Below are 12,465 nucleotides of genomic sequence, written 5' to 3' on the forward strand. Positions count from 1 at the left end.
ATAATATATAAGGTAAAGTCACCTAATTCCGCGGTATTTTCACCTGAAGTTAAGTGAACATTAAAATTTAAGTATCTAATGTGCTCTTTTGAAGATTTGGTTATATTTATCAGCAGTATTATTTATCTTACTTTTGAAATAAATCTACAATTGGTCAGTAAACAAATAGTATAAATGTGAAATAATGTAAAAATATTGTAGAGGTAAGACAATGTAACCCTATTTATAAGTGATTTGTATGAAATATAATTCAGTATTAACTCATCATTCGGTCTATCAATTAGTCTCCTAACACACCACCTTTACATGGCGACCCTGCCATATTTGGTGTCGGTTTGGCACGTGTAGTTTCGGATTTCGTCTCGGTGCTACAGTGCAAGGCTACTAAGTACAGAATGGGCAGTGCAAATTTTGTTCTCTATCTGTCGACGTGTGAAGTGGATATTAAAAATCGTCATAATGGGCGCATCTCAGACTAAAGAGGAAATAATTTTGGCGCAAAATGCAGCTGGTGGTGGAGCTTTAAATCAAGCCACGATAGAGCGACATATGGGCTTAACAAATATTATGCTCAGTGTAATTTTTGTTATACTATTTGTCGGAGTGTGCATGGTCATATACCATTTTTACAAAAGATGCCACAGAAAGTGGATTAGAGAGGAGATAAGGCAAACAAATAAGAGAGAGTCATTCCTGATGAGGTCATGGCGTGGACGACGTGAGGCAGATAAGGTCGAGCAGGTCTAAGACGCAAAATGCGGAAATAGTGCAATACAATACAAGTGTCGGCATAAAAAGTGAAAGTGAAGTGATAAAAATAAATAAAAAATAAATAAATAAGGACCTTTTAAGAAATGAATTCAATCATAAAAGAAGAGAAAGAACGTTACTTATAATAAATATCTAACAAAATAAAGTGCAGTGTAGAGGGTAACGCGATGAGGCTCCGTGTATGGATGGACGATAAGTAAACACTAGTTAAGGGTAAGCTCTTATATTTGATTGTTATGGCTCAATTGATTCATGATATATATAAGGAATTATTATGTATACGTACTTATTTAATAAAAATAGGACCTTCTAAACGAATAGGAGAAACTATTGAAAAGAAATTAAGAGAAGCTGAACAGATAAAATTAAAATATGAGCAGGTATTAGAGGAGATAAATGAGAAGTTGAATGATTTAACAAGTGAGGATTACGAATTATTGTGTAAACATTGTACTTTATTTGAAGATTTATTTAAAGAAATAGAAAGTTTGTGTAAAATTGATAGAAAGATAGTTACAATGGAGAAATTTAACCATAAAGTTGCTTTGGGTTTATTACCTGTTATGAATGATGATGAAAATAACACAAAACACCTCATTGACACTATTGAGTATTATGCAGAAACACTAGATAGTGAATCACAGAAAAAATTAATAACTTTTGTATTGAGGAGTAGGTTGTCAGAAAGTGCAAAATTACTTTTAAATGATAAATATGACACTATTGCCGATTTAGTACTTGCGATGAGATCGTGCTTGTTAGCTAAAAAATCAGCAACAGCGATACAGAAACAATTATTATCGTTAAAACAGAATGAGATGTCGATTGTAGATTATGGAAAAGAACTTTCAGAGATGTTTGTCAATCTTACAATTTCGCAATCACAAGGAGATTCGGAAAAGTATAAAGCTTTAAAAAGTATAAACGAAAATCAAGCTATTCGACAGTTTGCTGAAGGATTGCGAAATCGTAGGATTTCCACTATTATTTTAGCACAGAAATTTACATCCTTAAAGGATGCAGTTCAAGCAGCGGTAGAGGAGGATGTCGCATCACCATCGACTTCCAACAATATTATGACAATGAGGAATTATCGTAATAATGGTAATCGTAATTTTAGAGGCCGTGGTAACTACAATAGAGGTCCGAGAGTATATCGAGGTAAGTACACCCAGTATAATCATATGCAACAGGGGTCTAGCGGTCAACGAGGAGGAAACCAAGGTGCGAGAGTGTGGCGCAATAGAGGTGGTCGTGATAATAGTTATAGAGGTTCGACTCCTCGCCGAAATTTTGGACGAAACTATCGAGGTAGGACAAACAACTATAATCATCAAGTTCATATGATTTCACGTGATGACGTAGAAGGAAAGGTTGATACGAATTCTAATATTCAGTTTTTTCGTGACTAAACATCAAATATTGGCTAGTAACAATACTTGTCATGTAACATTACATTTGTCTAACAACTGCGCATATTCTTGGTTAGTCGACACCGGCGCTTCTATATCGGCTATAAAGTATAAACATGTCAGAGAGCAAAATATTCCACTCCAAAAAGAGCACATAGAGATAGACGGCATAGGTGGTAGAGTTAGAGCAATTGGATACGTTTGTTTACAGTTATTCATACCATCTATGAAGAACAGTGTTACTCAGAAATTTTATGTATTCGATTCTTTACCTTGTAGGGCGAATGGAATAATTGGACAAGACTTTTTGAATAAATATAGAGCGACACTGGATTTTAAAAATAAATCGCTACAATTATATTCAAACGAAAATAAACAGATAGTCATGCCCTTAACAACTAATCAGTGTTCGTTTAATATTCCTTCCAGATGTGAGACTATACATTATATTGATACAGAGTTGACGGAAGAAAGTGTTGTATGTTCTTCTGAAATTTGTGATGGCATTTATATAGCTAGTGCATTAGTAAAACCTGAGAACGGTAAAATCCCTATACAAATTTTAAATACCACAGAAAAGAACTTGACATTAAGTGAAATAAAACCTATAGTTCACAAAGCTAGTGATTATCAAAGTTGTGCTTTTGGAAAATGTAATAAAAATGCTGATCGGGCCCGAAGGTTATTAATGGAATTAAAGTTGGATTATCTTAATATGGAAGAGCAAAAGTCTATTGAAAATATATGTGTGAAATATGCAGACATATTTTATTTACCTTCTGATAAATTATCAACAACTAATATTTATGAACATAGCATACACCTTAAACAAAATACTGAACCGATTTTCGTGAAACCGTACAGATTACCACATTCACAAAAAGATGAAATTAAAAAACAAATAGATAAAATGCTTAGTGAAGGTATTATAGAACCCTGTCAAAGTGAGTGGTCTAGTCCAATATTATTGGTTCCTAAAAAATTAGATTCCACAGGTGAGAAAAAGTGGAGGTTGGTAGTAGATTATAGGAAAATTAATAATGTTATTAAGGAAGATAAGTTTCCCCTTCCAAATATTCATGAAATATTAGATTCGTTATCGGGTTGTGTATATTATACACATTTAGATCTTCACCAAGGATATTACAATGTAAGCTTAGAAAAAAGTAGCCGAAAATATACTGCGTTCTGTTCAGGTCAGTTTCAAATGACTAGGATGCCTATGGGTCTAAAAACTAGTCCTAGCTCATTTTCCAGGATGATGAATATAGCTATGGCAGGTCTTACGTATGAAAAATGTATGGTGTATCAAGATGATTTAATATGTATGGGACGAGATTTAGAAAGTCACAATAAAAACTTACAGGACATTTTTCAGCGACTCCGAGAAGTGAACCTTAAATTGAATCCAAATAAATGTGAATTTTTGAAAAAAGATATTTTATATTTAGGTCATGTAGTTTCGGCAGCTGGTGTTTTACCAGACCCAGAAAAAATTAAAATAGTTCAAAATTATCATGTTCCAAAAACAACAGATGAGGCAAAAAGATTTGTAGCATTTGTTAACTATTATCGGCGATTTGTTCCAAATTTTGCTGAAAAGGCTCATCCATTAAATCAATTATGCAGGAAAAATGTAACATTTGTGTGGGATGATGCTTGTCAAAAATCATTTGAAACTCTTAAAAATGCAATAATTTCTCACCCTGTATTACAATATCCCAATTTATCTCAGGAAAATACATTTATAATTCAGACAGACGCATCGGGATATGCTATAGGTGCAGTTTTAAATAACAACGATGGCAGGCCAGTAGCCTATGCAAGTAGGAGTCTTAACAAAGCGGAAAAGAACTATCCAACTATTGAAAAAGAGTTATTAGCAATAGTTTGGGCCGTAAAACATTTTCGCCCATACTTATACGGTCGGAAATTTATTATACAAACAGATCATAAACCGCTTGTCTATCTGTTTAATATGAAGGATCCGTCTAGTAGATTGATGAAGTTCAGAATGGCTTTGGAAGAGTATGATTTTGTGATAGAGTATATAAGAGGAGCTGATAATGCAGCTGCAGATGCATTGTCTCGCTTATGTATATCATCGGATGAATTGAAGGAGATGAATGAACAAATGGTGAATGTTATGACACGGGCACAGAAAAGACGTGAGAATGAGAAAAATAAAGATACTGGGAATAATATGGTACCTACTGACGATTGGACTGATCACCCGAGAGTCATAGAAACACATATTAAACCCAAGAGATCTATAGAGTTAAGATTTGCGAGTGTTACAGACATGCAATTTTTAAGAAGAATGAGATATAAGAGTAGTAAAACGAACACATTATTATATGTTGAAGAGAAAAAATGTATTTTTATTAATCCAGATTCTCAATCACAAATTTCGTCAGGCGAATTTGCGAGAGAACTGTGTGTTTTATGTAAAAGTAATGACATAAGTGAAGTATGTTTTATTAAGAAGAAGAATTATTGTTTATTTATTGAGAAATTAGTAAGCGCTATAAAAGACATAAAGAATTGGTCCGGACCACGTTTGTGTGTTTTAAATGATATAAAAAGGATAGAAGATAAAGATGAAAAACGAATTATTTTAAATGATTTCCACCTTTTGCCTACAAGTGGCCATGCAGGCGTTAGAAGGATGTTCACAAATATTAAAAAATATTACTATTGGCCAGGGCTTGAAAATGACGTAAAGGAATTCGTAAAACGTTGTGATAAGTGTCAGAGAATGAAGCATTCTTCACATTATATAAAAGAGCCCATGGTAGTGACGACAACTGCTAATTCAGCGTTCGAAAAAATTTTCCTTGATACTGTAGGACCTATAGATAGGGATAAAAACAATTATTCATATATAATCACGATTCAGTGTGAATTAACAAAATATGTTGAAGCGTATCCTATGGTAACAAAAAGTAGTGTTGAAATAGCTCAAAAGTTCGTAAATAATTTTATATTGAGGTATGGCATTCCCAAGGTGATAGCCACAGATAGAGGAACAGAGTTTTTATCATCAATATTCAAAGAGGTTTGTAAACTTATGAATATAGACCAGTTGCAGTCAACAGCCTATCATCATCAGACACTGGGTAGCTTGGAAAACACTCACAAGGGTTTAGGTAATTATCTACGTATCCAATGTGAAAAACATCCTGAGATTTGGAGTACATGGTTACCATTTTGGTGTTTTTCACACAACACTTCCGTTCACAGTGAGACTAAGTTTACACCGTTTGAGCTCGTATTCGGTAAGAGATGTGTTTTACCGTCAAACCTCACAAAGGATTACGTAGACCCATTGTATAATGTAGATAGCTATCCCTTAGAATTAAGATACAGGATACAAACTTCTCAGAAAGAAGCGCGGGATAATTTAATATTAAGTAAAAATAGAAGGAAGGAAAAATATGATCGAAATAGCAATTCTATTATTTATAAAGAAAACGATCTTATTTTATTAAAGAACGAAACAGGTAATAAACTCCAAAGTATTTATTCTGGCCCTTATAAGGTTGTAAAGGAAATTCCTCCAAATGTTGAAATTATAAAAAATAATAAAATAGATATAGTACATAAAAATAGAACTAAACTTTATCATGAGCCTACAGAGATGAGTAACAGTCAGAATGATTCATAAAATACTTAGTGATTGCATTGTATAAAGAATGTGTCAGGTCAGCGAAAGTTATTTTTAGCCTGTACTTGTATTGTAGAGCATAGTTTGTGTATCGGGTACGTGTAGTAAGATATAACTTTAAGTAAAAATAAAAGGAAATATTACCCATTTATACTTTTATTAGTATTATAATTAAAAGAACATAAGTAACATTTTTATTTTATTTTCTTTGTTATAGAAAATCAACCATATGATTTAACAAGTACTTAGAAATATTTGCAATTGCATTGTATACTGTAATGTCGTATAAGCTTAATCTATTTTTAGCCTGCACTTGTAACATTAGTGTTGTTTTTTTTTTAAAAAAAAAAAAAAAAAAAAAAAAAAGAGTTCCATTAATAAAATAAATAAGTAACTATAACAAAATATTATGTAAAAAATAAAAAAAAAAAAAAAAAAAATATGTCAATAATTAATATTAACTAATTTTAATTCTTGTACCAAACCGTGCACGGTACCTACAAATAAGTAGTTTTAATACAGTGGATTGTAAACTTCTATTAATTCATATTTCGATAAAATTAAAATAAAACTGTATTTTATTTTAATTTCTCCTGCGAGGGAGATGTAGAGGTAAGACAATGTAACCCTATTTATAAGTGATTTGTATGAAATATAATTCAGTATTAACTCATCATTCGGTCTATCAATTAGTCTCCTAACACACCACCTTTACAATATAAATAATTCCAAAGACCCTAATTCCGATTTAAAAATCCTAATTCCGATGGATTTTGTTCCTAAATCCGAGTGTACCTAATATTATAAAATGGAGGTGGGGATAATAAATACAGAGTGTCCAAAACTCAAGTCTTTTATTTTGAAATCAGTCTTATTGTTGGTACATGATTAATATCTAGATATTAATAATTCAAACATAAACATTAATAATACTTATGGCTAAATACCAATCTCGTATAAAATTAAAAATATAATCAACTTCAGCACAACATTTTTTTTTTGTTCTATAATCCTATAATAAAAAGTAATAATTTTTAATAATCATATCAAAAATAACATCTAACTTTTCCTTATTATTAATGAGATCAAAAACTAGGTTACAAACTAGTTGTTAAGTAATAAGGCCCATTATTTCTAATTAAAAATAATAATTTCGACAATAAGCAAACAATAATAGACTTTTACAATAAAGCCGGTTTTGAAACTCATACTAAAAAGTTACGTTTTAGTATGATATATATAATCAGTTATTTTTGTTTATCAGATTAAGTTTGGTATGGCTGGTACCGACTTCAAGCATAAAATAATATTTTTAACTTTTTAATATGCGTTTCTACACCGGAGGTATGATATAGTACCAGAGAATGATGAGAAGTATAAAAAAGCACACACTGATTATCCAAATAAGAACTTTCTCCAAAAAAATTAATAAAAATGAGCTATGTTGAATTCTCCGATGAAGATTCACCGAACAAGTCGGTATAGGTTTTTTTAATACCAAGAACTTTTTTCCTTGTGATAGTCAAGGTCACATCTTCATTGTCGTCAGAGGATGGTATTTGTATCCTGTCACCTTCTATATTTGCCTCGTTTTCTTGATCTTCTTTAATTTTTTCAAGAACGTTTGATTTTTCTAATGTAATTCTATTTTTTTTGTGACTTATTTTTTGTTTGTTTTTATTCTGCATTTTGAGTTTTTCTAATTTCTTTTCTTCTTGTTTCTTTAATCTCTCTGCACGTCTTTTGAGTACTCTTTCATTTTTTTCTCTCTTTTCTATTTCAACTCTACGTTGATATTCTATAAATTCGTTTGCAACTGCAACTGTTGGGGTGAGTTTTTTAGTTTGTTTAGTTGATGTTTTCTTTGGAGACTTTGGAAAGTAAAAAGCAGTTTTAAAAGGAGTTGGGAAGTTAAGTTTCTTATCGGAAGTAGAGTTATCAACTTCTAGCTTATCAGTCGAAAACTTAGGGTCAACAGAATTGAAAATATCCAGTGCTCGATCACTGCTCGACTGCCGTGAGCTTGCCCTGGATGATGGAATTTTTTGTGAATTGGAACGACAAGCCTGCAATACAACTTCATTAGTTATTTTGTCAGAAGAAGTTTCTTTCAGTACTACAATATCTTTTATCTGTTCAGACCGTTCTGTATTAACATGATCAAAAATATCTAACGCTTGGTCACTGCTTGATCGTCGTGAATTTGCTCTGGATATATTAAGAGTCTTGGAACAACAAGGTTGTAATAAATAATCATCTACATGCTCAAGTGAGCTTTTCTTTTGCAAAACACTTCCAGAATCAAATGAACTGCGTCTAGAATTTTCATCTTGTGGCGTCAATGGTCGATTATTACCTCGTTGATTAATACCAATGCTCATGATAGATTCAGGATTAGGGCTCAAGGGAAGTATGACACTGCCATTCGAAGCTATTTCCATATTCAAAACAACATCTGACACATCACAATCTTGTATATTATTCAAAATTGTTGTGTCATTGAAAATAGTAGAGAGATTCGATTCTTCGTCTTGAATTTTCTTCCAAAATTCAAATAAACATCTATATTTTTCCTCACCTTTCCACACACTTCCTGAACTAACAAAGTATTCAAGTATTTCCGGGTCCAGCCGTTTCTCAAACTCCTTAATAAAATTATTAGATTGTTTTGTAGATGGTTCCTGTGCAATAATTACAGCGGTATCCGTTTCTTGCGGCATAACTTTAGAAAAATCAATATTATTGACATTAAACGGAAAAATTCCAGCGCTTTTAAAGCTATTTTTTATTGTTTCTACTTTAAGACTTTTATCGAAACATTTTTGTACTTCTTTTGCGAAATCTGTGCGTTTTAATTTGGCGTAATTGTTTTTACCCTGAATTCATGAACAATTTCCTTCCACGTACCCTTAACAGGTCGAAAAACTCCAACGTCTAGTGGTTGAAGGATATGCGTCGAGTTCGGTAGTAGTGCAACAAGTATAATTCCCTTTTCTTTACAAAAAAGACTCAATGGCAAGGAAATGTGCGAGGTGTGCCCATCCATAAAGAGAACAACAGGCATTGTTATTTTGTTTTTAAGTAACCATTTATAAAAAACATTTGCCACATATTCATAGAAAGCCTCCATGTTCATCCACCCTGATTCCGTGCATCCTATACCCCATGTAGGTGGGACTGTTAGGGATAAGTTTTTTGGCAGGCGTTTGTATGGATACAGCACCATAGGTGGAGCGATTTTGCCACTGGCAGAAACATTTACTAAGACGGTCAAACATTCTTTTTCGTCGTTAGCAACTCGATTATACACTCTCTTGCTCCCTTTTTTGACTAATACGTCTTTTTCTTTGGGACACAGATAAAAAGCAGTTTCGTCGCAGTTAAAAACTCTTGACTCATCGTTAAGTACACTTAATAAATTATTGGTCTCAAAATAGTTATTGACTCTATCAAACCAATTGCTCACATCTTGTTCAGTTACTTTATTACGATGAGTAGGTAATGCTTGTGCTTTTTGCAACAGTCGGATGTCTTGATAAGAAACCGGTAAACCAATGTTTACCTGGGATACCATCTTTAAAAGTGTTCGGTCTTTTTAAATTTTCGACCAACTTGGCTACTCCTTGTTTTAATTGTTCTTTGGTAACTGGAAAACCTTGTTTTCCTAGATAATGAATCCAGTCAACAATTTTTGTTTCTTCCGCTTTTGAAAGTATTGTTTTTCTACCGGGAATGTCACCGCAATATTTTTTATCACGTTTATCGCGCAATGTCGTCTCTGGAATATTATAATCTCGAGAAACTTTATAGACGCTGCTGCCATTATTGATTTCCGTGATAGCATTTTGAAGATCTTTTTTTGTGTATTTTTTTCTTGGGTTCATTATTCTATAACAAAACAATTAAGATTAAATATTAAAATTACGTAAGTAAATCTGAAAAGAATGATTTATCAAAATTAATCTAAAGGGTCCCTAGATGTATGGATGGTTTAGTGCTTTATAAACGAGAAAAGTTAGATAAGGAACACACTGTATTTTTCTTGTATCGATACCACGGAATTAAGTGTTCATATAACCTTATTCCGTTCTAAATACATCGGATTTGTGTTTTAATACTCTCAAACAAGTTTTTTAATTCCGAGTGATATAAAATAAAATATTTGTCAATATACCAATACTTAGTTAAATGCTATCGATATATATTACATTAAAAATATAAAGCATAAATAAAATTCAATCAGAACACACCAATAATCTAATAATATCAATGTTGCTTTTCGAACCAAGAAAACAATAAAGTACCTAAAAAGGTATTATTTAGGTTATTATATCTAACAAATGTAACGTCAAAGTGTACATCGGAAATACATTTTTACAACTATTGGTTATTTAAGAGATTACTACTAAAATATTAATTTCTTAATCACAATAGTGAACTCAAAATTTAAAAAAAACGTAACCCTCTTCGATTTCCTAATCCCGTGGTGTACATCGGCAATTAGGAACCTACTGAATTATTGGAAACCTAATGCCGCGGTATTTTAAAATCTAATTTTCTCATGAATTTCAGAACAAATACTCAAAATCTAAAAGGTTTATATATTTTAAATACCCCTTTTAATATTCCTACATAAACAAAAAAGTCACAGATCGTAAAATTCACGAATTAAACGCTATTTAAGAAAATGTAGTACTCACGTAAATTAGGTTCGAAATACAAGAAGCGCGCTTCCGGGTCAGCTGCTGGCGTCGAACTAACCGATTATTTTAAATTGTGCACACACTATGGCAATAATTTGCACACATAAACATGAGTCAATATATTCTTAACTGAATTACGTATTTTGCGGTCAAAGTGAACTTGTAAAATTGAATGAAAATACCGTTATTCTAAATACATCGCAATTACCTGCCAGTTTTGGAACCCCTCGGAATTGAGTGACTTTACCTTAGTAAAGCCTGACCAAAAATATAAAAAACCTCATTTGAGTACAGCACTTATGCATTTCATATTGCAACATTTTATAAAGTCATGCCTATGTGAATTGGCAACTAAAATATTTTTTTGCTACCGCATTTTTTATACTTTAATTATAAATATTGTTGTCCCATAAACAATTTGGGAATGAATATTTATTTATGAGTTACTCATGATCTTCTTCATATATGGAAATAAAATAAAAAATATATTGTTTTAATCACCAAAATCTGAATCTAATTATTCAACTAATTCATAGGACATATCACTCTCTGACAGTGCCAATGGTTGCACTTCAGACGTGATGGACTCACTATCACTTCTAGCACTCAAAAAAAGTCACTGCTACTGTCGCCCATATTAATAATAAATTTTTCTATTTCTGTTTCTATTATGGTACTCCTGCTTCTGTAACTGTCCTCTATTTTCTTTGTATGTTCACAGCAATTATTCCATTCTTCAGCAGTTATTTCCTGAAATAAGTATAACAGAATTTCCTATTTCATTATTAAAACAAGTATTGTTAAATAAAATTATGTATGCCTGATATTTACTTCGAAACAGTCTTGTACAAGTTTTAAAAAGGTGACATTATCTAAATTAATATTCTTCATAGCAACTTTTGAGTAGGGTTTTTGTTACTTTGTAGACTTATGAAAGGATTGAACATACTAATTCCGTGAAAACAATACAGAGTTCTTCAAAGTTATGTCTACAATTGTTCAGGGATTATGGATGAAATAAAAACCTATTTTGTATGAATTATATTGTTTTATTCTACTGTACAGATGGATAGCATCAGCTTTCAAGAAAGCTTCCAGCTTCTCGGCGTTGCGTGACTTCCCGTTAATCCGCGCAGTACACTTAGTGAAGTTTCCCGGCGGGGCGGCAACCACGGCAGGGGCTGTTGAGCTTCTCTGTATCGAAGTCGTCGAGGGAGTCGACGTCCTGAAATCGCCGGTAGAATGAACTCGTGCGATAAATCGAAGGGTTTCGATTATCGTTTTATTTGTTTCCTATATATTGTTGACGTCACTTGTTCCGTGCTGTGTGCCCCAACAGCCGAGGAAGGTGTAATGGATTCGTTTGCCCGGTAGACCCTGCAGCTCTCCCTGTTCCCAAAGATGCCCCTAATTAGCGGCAGGAATAAATAAAATACGGAAGATTGCAAAATACGGTCTTTACTTCCACTGACAAACAAGAACACCAACAAAAAAACACTATTCAAAAAATTACATAAAAAAATGTCATCCCCAACATACTCCCCGCCTTGATGGTCGAAGGAGCATCAAAAATTATGACTTAAACAACATACATACTCCCCGCCTTGATGGTCATCAACAATTATGATTTAAACAAATCTAGATGGTACCTTCACTAGGCGGCCCGAGCGTATGGTTTGTTGTTTATAAGGGCAAAGATCGAACTTTTTCTTTAACTCTTTGTCATTCTTTGTTGGTGACTTAAGAAGGTTCTGGGCTTGTGAAACCTCCGGAGGATACAGACGCTGTAACGGCCTTAATCTAACTCTTCGAGCAGTTTTCACTCGCCCCACTCTACCTTCATTGTCAGAACCCGGTATGAGCAAAAGTACGGGTTTTGCGCCAATCAGTTTCACTGCATCTGTTGTTATAA

The sequence above is a fragment of the Amyelois transitella genome, chromosome 28, assembly GCF_032362555.1.
Source record: "Amyelois transitella isolate CPQ chromosome 28, ilAmyTran1.1, whole genome shotgun sequence".
NCBI classification, from domain to species: domain Eukaryota; kingdom Metazoa; phylum Arthropoda; class Insecta; order Lepidoptera; family Pyralidae; genus Amyelois; species Amyelois transitella.